Source organism: Leguminivora glycinivorella, chromosome 15 (genome assembly GCF_023078275.1).
Source record: "Leguminivora glycinivorella isolate SPB_JAAS2020 chromosome 15, LegGlyc_1.1, whole genome shotgun sequence".
Classification (NCBI taxonomy): Eukaryota; Metazoa; Arthropoda; class Insecta; order Lepidoptera; family Tortricidae; genus Leguminivora; species Leguminivora glycinivorella.
In genome coordinates this window covers 7,783,635-7,801,633 of record NC_062985.1, presented here as the reverse complement: position 1 = coordinate 7,801,633, position 17,999 = coordinate 7,783,635, and positions in this window count along the sequence as shown.

The window sequence follows — 17,999 nt, the reverse complement described above, 5'->3', positions numbered from 1 at the left end:
TCGTAGAGAAAATGACAGATGTCGTTTCCCGTCTGAATGCTCTAAGTTTATTATAGGATTTCAAATAACTTGAGTATTATGACAACCGTACCGTATTCTCTCTAAATAGGTTCGTATTGAGGTTATAAATTGTATAGAGAGATATGAAAGTTGTTACAATACCTAATTTATTTGAAAAATTATAGGCATAAAAATAGGTAGGTACAATATACGAAAACAAAGATATGAACTTGAAAAGATGTTGAGTCGTTTCATCTTATGTGCTAGTTCCTCCTAAGTATACGAGAGGTATTGGAGTAGGTACGTAAGTGAGGAAAGTGAGTTGAACATAAGGTAATAATGAAAAAAAATTCTAAACATGTTTTTTTTTAGTGAAATGGGGTCGAGAATATTCAAGTTTGGTTTACTATAAGTGTAATATAGTAAATATTATGAAATTCGAGATACATACGTGTTCCAAGCAAATGGATGAATCCACATTTCAAAAATATAAATAATACATATATGCCTGAAGTTATAGACCCGACTCAAGGTATGGGTCACCGTGGCCTGGCGCTACTTGTAAAATCTACACATATTTTCATAGCACGCAATAATAAACATTATTGCATTGTTTTAAAGCTCATTTCATGACGAAATTCGTTGCAAATTGTACCATTTTACAACGGATTACTTTTTGGATGGCAGCAAGCAACATTTCTAAGAGCCAAACATAATTATTACCATGCTATATTTTTTTGTTTCATTACAAAAACAGGGCAGCTTAAACAGTCACAAACTAAATAGTAATTATTGTATTATCATAAAAGGGTGTGACAAATATTTACAAGACAAGTTTTTTTCTAAACATTTGCGTGGTGTTTATAACAGTTTTTAAGTGCTCTATTGTTTCTATTATAATGACGTTTACCAAAGCAAAGATCATGACAGGCCACATGTAAGATTATCGGTGACACTTGGCCAATAAATAATGAATGCACCTGAGCGGCGGCGGATTAAGCGGTCGTCTCATCCTTCACGTGGTATTTTTGTCAAAAACTCAAGAAATTATTTTTCCCATCCCCTTTATTAGGATGTATTTTAGAGTAATATGGGAAATTCTATTTAGTCACGATTTATTCGTTGGCGACTTTATACTCGTCCCAGTGCTCTTCAGTGATTTCGTATTTTGTGATTTTTGTGACCTTGGCTATGGATGACTAGAAATATACATAATCACGCGCTAAGTTGCGGAATTTCATTATAAATAGGTATTTTTTAAATACTTTTCTGAACCGTATAATTAATTTATTACATGAGAATAACAGCATCCTCTCGACAATCATATATTTCTGGTCAGATTATAAAATGTTCATTCTTACAAATAGCAACAAATTAGTAAATATATTTATTTTAAATATGAACAGAAAACAGTTGGTTAGTAAAAATGTTGCATAAGATTGTTCAACTGGCCGGACTCATAAGCGGCAATTTATTTTGCGTTCGCGCCAGGCCAGAGGCCCATGAGCTGAGTCACGCGTTTTAGCTAAAAACGGTTTGTATGGTGGCCCGGCGTGATGTGTACGCTCGACAGTCCTTGGCCATGAATGGGTTAAAAAAACTTCTCAAATAAAATAGATAAATAAATAAAGATAAGTCCTTATTTCCTAAAATTTTAATTTTGTGATTAATTATTAGTATTATTAACCCTTTCGCTGCAACATTTAGTTAACATTTCAAGTAAGAACACTGCAACGGGCTGAATCGACCCGATGCCGCAGCGATCGTTATTTCTTCTACATCAATAACAGATATGGCATAAAATTGCTATTAGTACCTATTATAAATTGTTATTTTAACTCCTGTGAGCAGCTATTCAAATGTTAACGCGGGTTAGAAGTCATTACCCCTGATAGCTAGCAATTCTTTTTTCATACACTCAAAGAAATACGAGTAGGTACGGGCTGAAAAACAGCGCTGTGCAGTCACTAGACTCGCGGCACAAGCTGAGTCTCGAGCCTATTGTCGCACCTAGTATTTAACTGTTGGTAGTTACTTAGTTATTTTAGTCCTCAAAGTTGTGATCATAGCTAATATAGAATATAGACATGATTGTACTGTATCATAGCGTAGCTTACTCTTAGTTGCATGATAGAAATAAATACTTAAGTAATTGTACCATAAAATTATTTGCGACAATAAATGACTTTTTTATTTTATTTTATTTTTTATAAAATCACAATTAAAATTGTGTCGCTTAACTTCAAATTCGTGTAAATCCATTCTGCTATAAGGTTCATTCTTTTTAGATTATTTATTTATACATGATAAAAGCAGAATGGATTTACCCGAGTTTGTAGTTAAGCGAAACAATTGTGATTAAAAAAATATATAATTTCAACACACAGTGATGACATGAAGATATTTTGTAATTGCAAATGCCTTGCAGAGTTAGCTTCGTTCGACTCTGGTTCTTACCACACAGGTAGATAATTTCGTCTTTGTCTATGACGTAGTACCTAACTGGTATCAAATACCAGAGACACAATATAGGTAGTTTCATTAATGATACTGTAGATATCTGCTGGATACACGTATTTGGTATCGTGTTCAAATTAACACCTGTTAGACTGGTCGCAGTAACCTTATATAGCAACTATATCATAGCAACGATATCCTGCAATAGGCTAAATTATATTAGACTATAGTGTTTATCTTAAAAGGAACACGAGGCTTTCAACGCTTTAATAATTTATATTTGGACTCGTTATCGAAATCAAAGAAGTAAGTACATACATACAATCACACCTGTATCCCATAATGGGGTACTCAAGTTGAAACTACTCAAGTTGAAACCACTCTTGGCAATTAAGGGGTTGAAAGAAAACTAAATTATGACATTGCAATGACAGGTTACCAGCCTTTCGCCCACGCCGCAATTTAACCCATATCTCACAGTCGACTTCTACGACACCCACGGGAGAAAGGGGGTGGTGAAATTTTAACCCGTCACCACACCGGAAGGAGTAAATATCTGTCAATAACGCAAAACAAAATCAATAACTTATATCTAGTCCGTAAAAATCGGGCAGCTCGATTGATTTTCAAATTAGATACAGAACTACATTACTGCCGCACTGCCTGCAAAGTACCACGTGATCACCGCTCTGCCGTTATACATAGAACCTAGTGCAAAAAAGTATAGGTATAATCAAATGTCTAAAAATGTCTAATATGCTAGTATAGTATGAATCCAAATCATCATCATCCTCCTTGCGTTATCCCGGCATTTTCCACGGCTCATGGGAGCCTGGGGTCCGCTTTAACAACTAATCCCAAGATTTGGCGTAGGCACTAGACTGCCATCTGACCTTCCAACCTGAAGGGTAACTAAGGCCTTATTGGGATTAGTCCGGTTTCCTCACGATGTTTTCCTTTACCGAAAAGCGAGTGGCAAATATCAAATGACATTTCGCACATAAGTTACGAATAAGTTCATACGAGCCGGGGATCGAACCCAGAGGGATTGAAAGTCGCACGCTCTTACCGCTAGGCCACCGGCGGTTCAGTGCATAGTATGAATCCAAATGCTATTAACTTCTTGTTAATGATTGTTCCATGTACTCGTAGATATATACCTACCTATACTACATGTACTATGTAGTACCAAAGAGGATCGAGTATTATAGAGAATGACTGTCAAAGTAAAATGTGTAATCACAGTGCATAGACTGCCATCTCTCGACACAAGCTTAAAACTTTTGAACCTCAGTTTTGACAATTTGGCCCATATAAGCTTGATATGTTTTAAAATTTCAAATATTAAAATTAGCGCCATCTAGCCGAGCGTACCCCAAAGGTGTATCGCCATCTAGCTCACCGTACCTTTTTCTGTATGGTTTTGGGGTACGTTTTTTTCTTAGACTTTATCGGTCTTTACGAAGTTATATAGGTCTTTGGTAGTATCTATTAGGTATCAGTCGAGTGCCGCGTGACGCGTGACATTTCGTGACACTCACGCCACGTCACGTAGTGTGACATCGCGTGCCTGCGCTTCGTTAATGTTTAAATTCGATTATCGAACATTATTGCTGGATTTAAATTGATTCTGTTTACTCGGAGGGTGTTGATAATTGTGTGAGTCACCTGGCGACTTAGGACATAAAAACAATGATCAGGCTAGGTATTTAGTTGATAAATTACATTTACTTAAAACTAGTCCAGCGCAATGGATAGGGCCGATAGGGTAATTTTTGAAAAGGGTTGATGTAAAAACTTCTAAGAAACTCGGAGCAGCGTAAAGCTGAGTTTAGACGTGCAAGTTATTGCTGCAATTTTTGCGACAGAAGTATATGCAAGAAAGAGATGTAGATATTTGCCACTCACTCTTACCTATAGTTGCGTCTCAAGCACTTGTACAGCAATAATGCATTAATAGAAAATTTTGGGACCATTTTTTGGTCTAAACTCATTCTGCTAAATTTACAGAGCACTCGCGAAAATGCGGAACGGACGTTTGAGTGAAGCACTAAAGTTTGACAATCAGGCCAAGAAAACTCGTAAAGTTGCTTATTTCTTCAAGTTATACTTTTTTATTTAATCCTGCTAGTTATTAGCCAAGTTAATACCACTAGACATAGTTAAAAAACCCATGGTTAACTTGATAGTTTGTAAATATTAGAAATAACCCCCTCAAATGTGAGAGAGCAACATCTTGAGCCATTTTATATTTTTACTTGCCAAACTCTAAAACATCGCTACCAATAGGTAGTATGAAATAATAAACTGAACACGTTACGTAGTACCTACATTGTGCAACAAGGGGAGTAACTTGAATATTACTAACGAGAGTAAGTTAAATCGCGACGGCTTGTTATACACAATGTTTTTCATCACACTCGCAATGTAAAAAATATGTAAACAGATGTAAAAAAGTTCAGTACGGTACAAGAAATTTCATTATTCCCTTGGGAGAACGATTTTTCTATAACTCACACTCCGCCTGCGTGCAATAGCACATTTAAAGTGCGGGTGTGATGAACAAGCGTTATTCATACCTGAGCATAAACACAGACAATAAAAAACGCACACAAAACAGCTACCTTCAGCCACAACAATACGCACAAGTCTCTCCGTTCATTTACATAATCAACTCTCATCAGCGAGATTTGCATCCAAAACGCACAACGAATTAAATTCACAACACTACTACCAAGATCACTAACCACCTACAATAATACTTATTTCAAACATAATAGGGTACCGTTTCGTATAAGCGGCGGCTGCGATAGCGTGGTCAAGTATTCAAAATAAGAATTCAAACGTCCCGCTTGTCAGCAATTTGTTTTGAAGAGAGAACATTTCTAATTCGCAAAAAGAACGAGCGTTCTAGGTTTAAAAAGTATCGTCACGCAACCGGCGTTAGGGTGTGTTCATGGAGTGTATGGGTACTTCATAAAGCGAGTATACAAAATTGGTATAAATAAAACCTAATACTTAATACCTCTACATAAAGTGTTTTACTTATCTGCTATCCCAAATATAAAATTCGACTCTAGTGGGTGAAAGAATAAACTTTATCACGAAATAGGTAGTAAAAACTATTAAAATTTTACTTCGTAACGAATGATGTTTAACATTTAAGTATTATTATTTTAACTCACAATGCAAATTTAATACCTATTACATAGTAAAGATAAAACGCAAGTTCACAAGTGCCCCTAAGTAGAGGGCTCCCGGTCGCGTCCGTGTTTCGTGTACCCGTTGCCGGGTATCCGTTCCCGTGTTACACGAATCCGGATTTCTGGCCCGTTTGGAACGGGTAATTAGGGACCGTGTAATTAAGGTCCGGGTACCCGTGTAGTCCGTGTGTCCGGATCGACGGACTCTAAAAACCCGCGGGTCCGATCCGTTCTCGACGTATAGTGATGCTTGATGATCGTTCGCGTTCTTGGTTCAAGCGAATATGAAAATCAGTTTAAAGAACCAAAAATTATAAAACCTTAATAACTAAAATGAGGAAGGGACAGCGGAGCAATTGTGACTGGGGGACAAATTTTAACTACTCGATTTTTTCCATGTTTTACATTATATGCATTATTATACAGAGTGCGGCCTGTAACAAAGGCGAAGAATTAAACTGTAGGCTATTCTCCTTATACTGATCAACATTTGTTCAGTGACTTTTAAAAATTATGAAGTCTTTAAATTTTTAATTTTTCATACAAAATAAATATTAGCTTCAATGTACGCCATTATTGTTGTCATTGACGTTGTCTGTCACACTTTAGACTTAATAGAATTCGCAATACATTACCTCTTAGAAAAAACTTTCAAGGGTGATAAAAATCTAAATACAAGTTATTTTTAAAAGTCGCCGAACAAATGTTGATCAGTATAAGGAGAATAGCCTAGAGTTCAATTATTCGCCTTTGTTACAGGCCCCACTCTGTATAGGCCACGCGTTTTCAGTGGCCTAAATTAGTATGATGTCAGAAAGCATGAAACTTGGTATGCACATAGCTTTGACGTTCATAAGAATAAATAGAAGTAGAAACACGCCGAGGAGTCAATCTCTTCCCCCCACTATTATCTCCCATTTTTAGCGTTTTTAAATTTTCACGAAAACTATTAAATAAGAGTAGGTACTTACCAAAAAGATGTCTAGGAGAAGTACCATGAAATTCTCTACGATATTTCCATTTAAAGTATATTACTAACAGTCGATAGTGCTATCCCTACTCATCCCACTAGTAGTTATGCTTAAGTCCCCCGCATAATATTTGTGTTTAACTACTAGTGGGATGAGTAGGGATAGCACTATCGACTGTTAGTAATATACTTTAAATGGAAATATCGTAGAGAATTTCATGGTACTTCTCCTAGACATCTTTTTGGTAAGTACCTACTCTTAACTAAGTGCAAAAAATATAGTTAACACGTTATTGATTGTAATAAAACGAGTATGTATAAAACCAATTCGTATTCGTTCGCTATATTAACATAAATTTTAAAATTCACTTATTTTTTAAATGCAAACCGGCACGGCAATAAGTCGATCGGTCCGCCGGCCGCCTCGTGTGTTCAATACCCGAACGGTGCCGAAGTCCGTGCGTCCGGCCGTCCGGCCCCGAACGCCGATTCGGCACTACACGCGCGAACGGCACTACACGGGAACGGACTTCGGCGGGTTCGGGTAGTTCGGACGCTTAGCACCGCCGGGGCTAAGGGGCCGGGCGCACGGATCGGCGGGTAGTAACGAATATCCAGAGCCCTAAGTACCTACATGTGCACACACCTTAATAAACTTCCGAATTTGAATTTAAAAAGTTCGAAATGGCGCTCTCTAGATTTTTTTTGCAGGCGTCATTAGACCGCGGCTTCTAAGGGAGCCAGCCAGCCAGCTTATTAGTGCGGTTGCAACCTAGTTGGGGTGCCAATTTTATCTTCCAACTTCGGGTGCAATTTGGACATCGATGGACTTGGATCACTTGGACAATTCGACAAAAGTAAACATTTTGACAATTTTAGATTAAAATGGAACGTTACACTTTTAGACTTAATAAGTTGAAAAATATTTTAAAACGACAAGAAGGTAAATAACTGACAGTCTAGTTTGGCAAAACGTTAAGAACAGATTCATAATTATTAAATGTGTACTTAGTTTAATTAATAAGCGTTTTTTATATAAGTATTATACCTAAGGTACATTACATACATGTTTTTACTGAGTAAGTATAGTTTTTAAATCGATAAATTGGTTTCCTACTATATAGTATAGACTTGCTTTGCAATTTGGTCATTTTGACATGTGCTCTATTGATGAAAAACCGGCCAAGTGCGAGTCGGACTCGCCCACCGAGGGTTCCGTACAAACTTTCAATGGTTAAAATAACCATACTACTCATACTCATATTCATTTATTCATTCAACGCCATTTTACACGTCAAGATTTGATTTAAAAAAATAATATTCATACAACAATAATACTTAGAGAATAAATAGACAGAAGATTTAAATTACAAAAAGTTAGGCAATATTCACATAAAAAATGCACAAAAATATTTTTCTAATTAGGTAATAAAAAAATTGTCATAAGTGTAGAACGGGTGCTTGACCAGCCAATTTTTTAAGCGATAGGTACTTAAAGTTCGACACACTAGGCGCTTCAACCACATATTGCGGCAATTTATTATAGACGGCAGGGTCCATCACATGTGTTAATTTGACCGTAAATTGGATTTCGCCAATTTACGGTCGATACCTACTAACTTTCCGGCATTTCGAATGTTGTACTTGGAACACATGTTCTTAGTTTTGTCACAGAATATAATTATGTATAATAGTACAAGTACAGAAGGCTCACTCCTTTGATGTTCACAAAATGACGCTATTCTAAATTCTTACCTACATTAACAAACGGACCGCACGCGAGCAGCCAACATTGAATTTTTCCCCTCCCTAGCTCGGAAACACGTGTTTTGTCCTTTAATACCAGCGGGTAAAAACGCATTTTATCCACTAGTGCTTTAAAATTGATAAAAGTAGGTGAATCTAGTAATAAAGATCATTTACCACCTGTGGAACTACTGGAAGCAGTGATAAAAGAAAATCTTGCAGTACAAAAGGCGGACTCATGCTTTAAGGCATTCTCTACTATGTTGATCTTTCTTTTATGCGGGGGGCTTCGCCCCCCGAGCCCTCCTTTATATGCTCTTGAGGGTCTCAAGAAAACCCTATCCCAACTTATTTTAAATACTACGTTGATCTTTCTTTTATGCGGGGGGCTTCGCCCTCGAGCCCCCCTTATTCATGCTCTTCAGGGTCACAAGAAAACCCTATCCCAACTTACTTTAAATACTACGTTGATGTTTATTTTATGCGGAGGGCTTCGCCCCCCGAGCTCCCCTTTATTTCCTCTTAAGGGTCTCAAGAAAACCCTATCCCAACTTATTTTAAATACTATGTTGATCTTTTTTTTGTGGGGAGCTTCGCCCCCGAGCCCCTCTTTACTTGCTCTTAAGGGTCACAAGAAAACCCTATCCCAACTTATTTTAAATACTACGTTGATCTTTCTTTTTTGCGGGGGGCTTAGCCCCCCGAGCCCCCCCCTTTATTTACTCTAAACGGTCACAAGAAAACCCTAACCCAACTTATTTAAAATACTACGTTGATCTATCTTTTTTGCGGGGGGCTTCGCCCCCTGAGCCCCCCTTTATTTCCTCTGGAGGGTCACAAGAAAACCTTAACCCAACTTATTTTAAATACTACGTTGATCAGTCTTTTTTGTGGGGGGCTTCGATCGCCCCTGAGCCCCCCTTTACTTGCTCTTAAGGGTCTCAAGAAAACCCTATCCCAACTTATTTTAAATACTACGTTGATCTTTTTAGTAGTTCCAGTTCATATCTTCCGGCTCCATCATCAGACCTTGAAACCTAATCGTAGTCAAAGTTCATTACAAGACTTTTCTAAGAAACGCAAAAACAGCTATGATACAATGTTACATCATGTAGTTCCAGTTCATATCTTCCGGCTTCATCATCAGACCTTGAAACCTTATCGTAGACAAAGTTCATTTCAAGACTTTTCTAAGAAACCCAAAAACTGCTATGATACGATGTTCCATCATGTAGTTCCAGTTCATATCTTCCGGCTCCATCATCAGACCTTGAAACCTAATCGTAGTCAAAGTTCATTACAAGACTTTTCTAAGAAACGCAAAAACAGCTATGATACGATGTTACATCATGTAGTTCCAGTTCATATCTTCCGGCTTCATCATCAGACCTTGAAACCTTATCGTAGACAAAGTTCATTTCAAGACTTTTCTAAGAAACCCAAAAACTGCTATGATGCGATGTTCCATCATGTAGTTCCAGTTCATATCTTCCGGCTCCATCATCAGACCTTGAAACCTAATCGTAGTCAAAGTTCATTACAAGACTTTCCTAAGAAACCCAAAAACAGTTATGATACGATGTTCCATCATGTAGTTCCAGTTCATATCTTCCGGCTCCATCATCAGATCAGTTCAACAGTACCATATTATTGTACTGTCATCAGAACTACATACAGCTGCCAATTATCATTACGCTACGATCCTTGGAAGATGGTTAAATTAGCCTCCGTAGATTCCATTACATAGTTAGTTACATACACGACGACCTAATAAAAGCGTGTTAATTAATAATATTAGCGCCATCTAGCTGAGCCCTTCTTCTGTGTGGTACTGAGGTAAGTACGTTTTATTCTTAGACTTTATCTGTCTATACGGAGTTATATATGTCTTTGACTAGAAGTATAGGTACTCTAATGAGTATTATTGTATTTACTAAGTAATTTACGCGACTTGAGACTTGTGCGAACCTTTAGGCATGGAAAGTCACATGAAAAGTTGTCGAAACTAATAATAGATGGCGCTGCATTTAAATTTCTTGACTGATAACTCTAATACTAAATTGAATATACTCTAAGGTAGAGCAGAGTCTAATACCTCCGCTTTACAAAAGACCGCAATCAAGTAGCACTAGACTTTACTCATTGTTGTGTTCCTGCCGGTGAGTAAGGCAGCCAGAGCTCAACGAGGGTGCGGTACTCCTTCTTTCCTTCCCTTTCCTTCCCCCTCCTTCCTTCGGTCCTTTGAGTCGTCGGCACCCAGGCCCCTTCTAAGTACAGGTTTGTACAAGTTTCTAATGAGTCGAGTCGGCAACGCACATGTGCCACTCCTTGAGTGGCAGGCGTCCATATGTAACAGTCACCGCTTTCCATCAGGCGGACCGTATGCATGTTTGCCACCTACGTGGTACAAAAAAAAAACTCTCGACGAATTCACCTTAAACATTAAAAACTAAATCAAAATCGATTGATTCGTTCGGGAGCTATGATGCCAGACAGACATGTCAAGCGTCAAACCTATTATTATTATAATATTTTTGCGTTGGTGGTTAAAAACAAGAAACCTCCTTCAAAACTATAATAAAACACAACTTTCTATGAAAATCGGTAAAGTGCGAGTCGGATTTCAACATTTCCATACAAAAAGGTCATGAGCGCCTGACGACATGTGATGACATGTGATTTGTACTTTAAAGATTTTGCGTATATTTTGGAAACTATAAGAGATAGAGCAAATAGACTTCAGATTTTGGTTGTCGGTGGCACAATTTTTTTGTTTTCGTATATATACACCATTTTTTGGACCTATTAGGGCAATATTATGGTCAGTGCAGTTCTAAACAGTCGTAAGCGCCTCTTTTTTAGTAGGAACTTAAGTCATTTTGGCAAATGCTTAAAATTTTTAACAATTTCTAAACAGAAATGAATTTCTTTCTACCTGTCCATGGCGCTCACAAAATTTCAAAACATTTAGTAAGTACTTGCAGCGGCAGTGAGTGAAAAATCTCAATTTGAGTTTTTTCTCTTAACTCCGACTTACGCTTGACTGTAGATTTCCAATAGGTTTTCCTGTAATCTACAGGTAGAGAGCTATCTCGTGTATTTTTTTGAAAATTTTACGCTAAGTAGTTTCGGAGATAAGGGGGGGAATGGTCATTTTTTGCTTATTTTCTTAAATTACTTCTAAATTACCAAAATAAAAACTATAAAAAAAATATATTTGAGATGCTTATAAAATGCTCTTTCATTTGATATGTAGCACAATATAGTTCTAATAACTTTGATTTTTAATTTTCAATTTTACCCCCAAAAGTGGCCCCTATGATTAAATTTCGTTTAATTTCATTTAATTATATTACATGTCCGTCTTTGGGCCACTTGTTTACATACGTGTGCCAAATTTCAAGTAAATCGGTCTAGTAGTTTCGGAGAAATCGGCTGTGACAGAGGGACAGACAGACACGCGAGTGATCCTATAAGGGTTCCGTTTTTCCTCTTTGAGGTACGGAACCCTAATAAACGGTATCGTAAGGACATTACGGGCTACTTTCCTGAAAACTTGTCTAATAGCACAGTCACAACAACGCATAATATACTAAATATTATAATCCCAAAATATTTAATATTGCGTGCGATCAAAAAAACACGTGGAATCCGCACGATTCGGACCGATCCGTCGACCATAAAGCACGTCGCATTTATCTCTGTATTTCTACACGCCCATCATTGTCTCCGATTCTTTCAAAAGGTCTTAAATGCCATACTATTTCAGGCCACATACGACATTTCTAAAAGTTTGCAAGCTGCCCTCGGGACAATCGAAAACGGACAATTCGAATTTTGAATTTGGAAGCACCGCCGCCGGTCGCCATATCGCACGCGATACGCTGTAACGGCCATTGGTTTTAGGGATTCGTGGGAATATTTGTGTGATATTATTTATAAGTAGAAGGAATTCGTATAACATTGCTCATATATTCTATATTTACACCTTACACCTAAGGACTTTAAAAAACAACATTCCTTTGCAGAAATGAACCGAAACGTTAGATCAACGTAAGCAATCTATGGAACTGATAGAGTTCCGTTATGTAATACGTTTTTTGCAAACGACCGTCATTTTAGTTAGACCTTCATTGGCTTCATTAATAAGGACCTTACCTACTTAACTTAACTTTACGGTACCTACTATAGGTGGGTAGGTACCTAAGTACCACGTGGCCTACGTGGGGTCTATAGATGTCTCGCAATTGTGTCTGGCGTTTCTAGCGTAGCACACAGCAGGAATGGCTTAAGGAAAAAGTCAATTCAAGACAATTAAAATACTTACCTCTCAACAAAAGTAGGAGGAAAATCCTTTACAGTTTCTGGTAGGCAGCTTCTAACTTCATGGTTTTACGGAACCCGACGCTCAGTAACACAGGTTAAGTAGTTCAAGGTCAGCATAAGCGCATGTTGGCAATGTTTTTGTCTATGGCGTACTGTTCTCTAATCTACTAACCTTCTGAGAAGTTCTAAATTATCTCATATTGCACCGATCACGCTAGGTCGATATTATGTAGATACAGAGTGTTTTTTTAAAGACCGTGCGTTTTTTTTTTCCTTCAAATAATTATCTCAAACACTAGGCTAATACCTAGATTTCAAAACGAGTGATCGATATCACTATATTTTCAATATAATATATACCTAATTCGTATTTCAATATAGCATTTTCGTTTTTCACCCAGCATCTGATTCGTTGACGTGTGGCACGTAAGGGGTCAGGTCGTTTTTTCGTCGGTCGACACCTAAATGTTTTGAACCCGGTTTATTTTCTGTGGACATGCAATAAATACAAACTGAAGATCTTTGTCTAAGGATACCTTGGTTAAGCTTCCCATTTATGGACAATCAAAAGGTAGCTAGAAGAAGCTGAAAGAATTCAGATCATGCAAGAAATTTTGATTCATGAATATAACATTATTACAATAAACTCCTAATTATCCTTTGACAGTGTGAGAACTTTCATTCGTGACTACATTTTAATCTTATTTAAATAACTTTCTTTTCGTTACAGAATGCGTGATCGACGGTTTCTGAATTCCAAATTCGAATTTGGCGATTATTCAAATTTTTCGAATTATCGAAATACCTTGCGACTCCTGTTTCTTTTTGGGAATACGTGGGAAAGTTTTGATTTAAATTGGTTGCATTCCAGTGTTCCAAATTGTGACTCATTCGGAATTGAATTAGGAAAGAAAAATATATGTACTTACCTAGGTACCTAAATACTGAATTCATCAAAAATTAGGTATTCAACTATTATACGGAAAGTATTGAAACTCGAAACACATCCCAAATTTTGACAGAGATCGATTTGAAATGTATAGGATAAATATTATACCTAGGTATACCTAGGTGAAAAGGTAACACGATAAGTAGATATTAACATAAACTGTAGTCCGTACAAATGTAATACATACTTAAGTTTAGTTTTATACCTACTTATCTAAAATAAATATTTTTCATTTTCATTTTCATTTTTCATATCTATAAAAGAAACAAACATAAATTCAAAATGCATTTCATGTCCAATTGAGCACCTGCTTAACTGCTCTGTAACTGACATCATCTTTATTATACTATTAAATAAAATTAATAAAAACAAAATAAAATATTACTGCCAATAAACATGTCAGAATTCCCTCACGAACGTCAGGAGCGATTTCAAAATTGGAATCGAAATTCGTTAACCATTTATTTGAATTAAGAATCGGTCGCCAGAAGCTTGAGTTGGGCACGCTTCTGTGGGGAATACACGCAAAGGGTTAGCGCCAATTTTGTATAAATGGTCACTTTTGATCACGATTCGAAATCGATTTTATTACCTGTTTCATTCTTTTGAATCCGCAACATTTTCTTACGTCAATCAACAGATAAATATCAAACATACCTACCCCAGCCATACCTACCTACTATATTGAGGAATTTCATAAGACCTATTTCTTTTCATACTACACTGAACCGTCACCACATACCTACATAATAAGAATAACAGCGCCCTCTTGACAATAATCATATATTTCTAGTCAAACTTTACCTAACGCCATTGAAGGAACAATTGAAATCTACGTCTACAACGTAGTTAACGTAACTCGTGCCGTCTCGCTTTGTCCTAGTTCCATTTCATGTCTCGGTCTTGCTTCATGCGGCACAAATTGTCAACTTTAATTGACATCGACCAATGACGTGAGCGATATTTTTCATTGGTTGAGTGACTTGGTTTATCCTTGAAAGTAAAATATAAAGCAAAATATACGCACTTTGGAAGATGGATATTCAATGTGTTTAAATTATTATTACTTTAAATTTTTGACAAACCTAAACCTGAAAGTACCTACCTATCTACTAAAAATATTGGATAAACGTTTTAAAAAAACGATTGCTAAAAAAACTATAACATTGTTTACGCTATGACTAAAATACAAAATACCCAAGAGGAAATTCAGTCGATTTTTTACACCGTATTTTAATTAACACTTATCTTTTTCAAAATTTTCAAAGATAAGCGGGGCAAACCTAAACCACAAAATAATGCACTCAACGCTCGCGCTATAGAAAATATTAAAATGAACTTTTCTAAATCCGACTTTCTAAGTATAAAGTTTAAAACTGCCTCCAAGTATCAATTGTTTCAGTTCTAGGCACAAACAGAATAATAGTCGTGGGCGTACTCCCGCCCATTGGTCGGAAAATATGTCACCGCACCTACGCGTTCTCTTCTGTGATTGGCCGAAACTGTCACCATGTCGCATGCAGTGACATCCACGATTGGTCCGCGCCACGCCCAGCCCGCGCGTGCTCTAAATTCAAATTAGGAATGCTGCTACTGGCTGTTTTGAAACTCATAGAGAATTTATTTTTAGTTTTAAAAATGCGGACGCGAGTGCTAGAGTTTTGAGCGTCGAACTTTTAATTGATCCTGCTGCTGAAAAGTTTATTGCGAGGTCTCATTTTTATTATTAGGTAATTTGACGCTTTATTTACCTACTCGTAATTTAAAAAAAAAACTAAATGAGAGATTAATTAACTTTTGCATTGCAGGAACTTAACCTTGCGTTGAATAGTATTTCACTACTAGGTAGGTGTACTTAAGTTAAGGCCCTGTTACAAATATGTGTAAATATGGATAATAAATTCCAATAGTATTCTTATAGCATTATTTAGGTTTACCTTTGTTCTGTAAAACTTTAATGATCTCTTCTACTTTATGATACCTAGTGGTGTACCTACTGTGCTATAACTAGACGCAAAAAACTAACAAATCTTAGATAAAATGCCTATTAATAGCTGCTATTACTAACCTACTTCTATCTCTAAACCTGGCACCTTCAATCCTTCAAGTTCATTTCCAAAACAAACCCCATACCTAATTGTTTTCCAAACATTAGAGACATTAGAGTTTTTTTTTTAATTGCGAGAGGTCGCAGCCAGCGCGGCTGCGCGGGAGTATTGATTGAGACGAGGGGTTCACGCCCGGACACCGAGGTGACAAATGGGATGAAAAAGATTTGGCATTGTCTATGGGTATGTCGGTAATGCGTCGTTGAAACTAAAATATGGCATGGTATTGTGGGGTACGGTTAATACTGAAAGAGTAAGTAAAGTTTATTCATTAAAACTTTTGGTGCATTTATATTTAACTATATTGATGTGATGTAATTTATTTTTTGAAACAATTTAGTCGCGTAGGTGTCGTAAATAAAGTAGATAAACAGATATTGTGTAGTAGTTTTTTTTTACTAATAAGTGTTACTTAAATTCAAAATATAAAATACCAGTTTTTGCCCTCGGCTTCGCTCGCGTTAGAAAGAGACAAAAAGTAGCCTATCCCTTCAACTATCTCCACTTAAAAAATCTCGTCAATTTATCGCTCTGTTTTGCCGTGAAAGGCGGAAAAACAAACAGACACGCACACTTTCCCATTTATGATACGAGTATTATAGTATGGATGTAAGTACGAGTACCTACTTACCTATTCAAAAACATAGGTAATTCTTCGGGAATAACATATTCAGCTCAGTTTATAAAAAATAGCAAGTTTATTCTATTAAGGCACCTTCATACCATTAATCTAAAAATCTAAAAGTCAGTGCCACCATAAACATACTCACCCCTTTCAGAGATCCACTCATAAAACTAAGGTACCTTTACCCTTCGAGAGGTAACCCTACACTTAAGTAAAAGACAGTAACTACCAAAGAGTCCTTTTTTGTGGCCGTGCATTAAGTAAGTGAAAATAAACCCCGAAAACAAACTAATCTTGGGGAAAATAAAACGACAGTAAAAGGGAAGTGAAGTGTCCGAGAAAATGAAATGGAATGCAAATGTGAGGGTATGGAGTGGATGAGGTTTAGGGTAACGTCGTAAAATGATACGTAAGGGTTAACCCTGGGGCTTTATTTGTATGTAGGTATGGTGGCGGCCGGTCGTAAGTGCGTTTTTACATTATCCGATCCGATATCAGATGTCGGACTGATATCCCATACATTACAGGCGCCATCTTGGATTTTTTCTATTGAAATCCTTCCGACATCCGATATCGGATCGGATAATGTGAAAACGACCTAAAGCCCACTGACTAACAGTTTGCAGGACGGTAACGGTCTAGAAGTTAGGGCCTCCCCAAACCTATGAATGCCTACGCCCGCGTGCCATGCCGACCAAAAATCGCTCGTTAGTATGAACACGCGTACGCATGCGTTTAGCTTTCCGACGCGTACCTAAGCGTCTTTATACTAACAAACGATTTGCTAGAGCCGAAACCGCTTCGATAGGTTTGGGTAAACCCTTAAAATTAAAAAAAAAATTAACGCCAAATAACTGCCAGGTTGTTGTCTCCCAAGAATGGAGTTTAAGGATTATCAGCAATCGTATATTTTAATACAGAAATCTGACTTAAATATATTATAAGTACAACTAGGGAACAAATCAAATGATTTTTTTTATTTGTTCTTTTTTCAAGTAGTCACACTACTATATATGAATTATAAATTGAAATAGATATCATACACGAAAGAAAAAACGACAAGGCCCACTGGTGGTCGAACCGGGAATCGATCCCGGGTCTTCAGCTTACGCGGCTAACGTCTTCACCACTAGACCACCCGCCCGCCGTAGGCCACCTCGTCTCCCAGTGGCCCTTGTCGTTTTGTCTTTCGTGTATGATATCTATTTCAATTAATATTATAAATACTTGTATTGGCATTCACTATCCACAATTATTTTTTTGGCCTCTGTTCCATCAAGACTTCGCACAAAATTGGAAACCGCGTTATTGAAATCTAACCTTTATTATTATGCCACTACGTACTACCGCACGCGTCTTCCTAAACGAAACGATCCAGGGCAGTTGGCGCCATCCCTCACAGATTACATTTCACTAGAGACCCATTCCGTTAATTAAAGTTTCGAATAGCCTAGTACTAATCCAACTAGCTAGCTGAAAGGGTTAATCCGGTTCCCAGTAATGGAACACATTGGTAACCCATTCAAACTGCTATCCCATTCATCCCTCTCAATTGAAATTCATCCTTAGGTTTGATGTATAAAGTTCTGTCTAGAATGGTAAAGTTGAGTGAGAT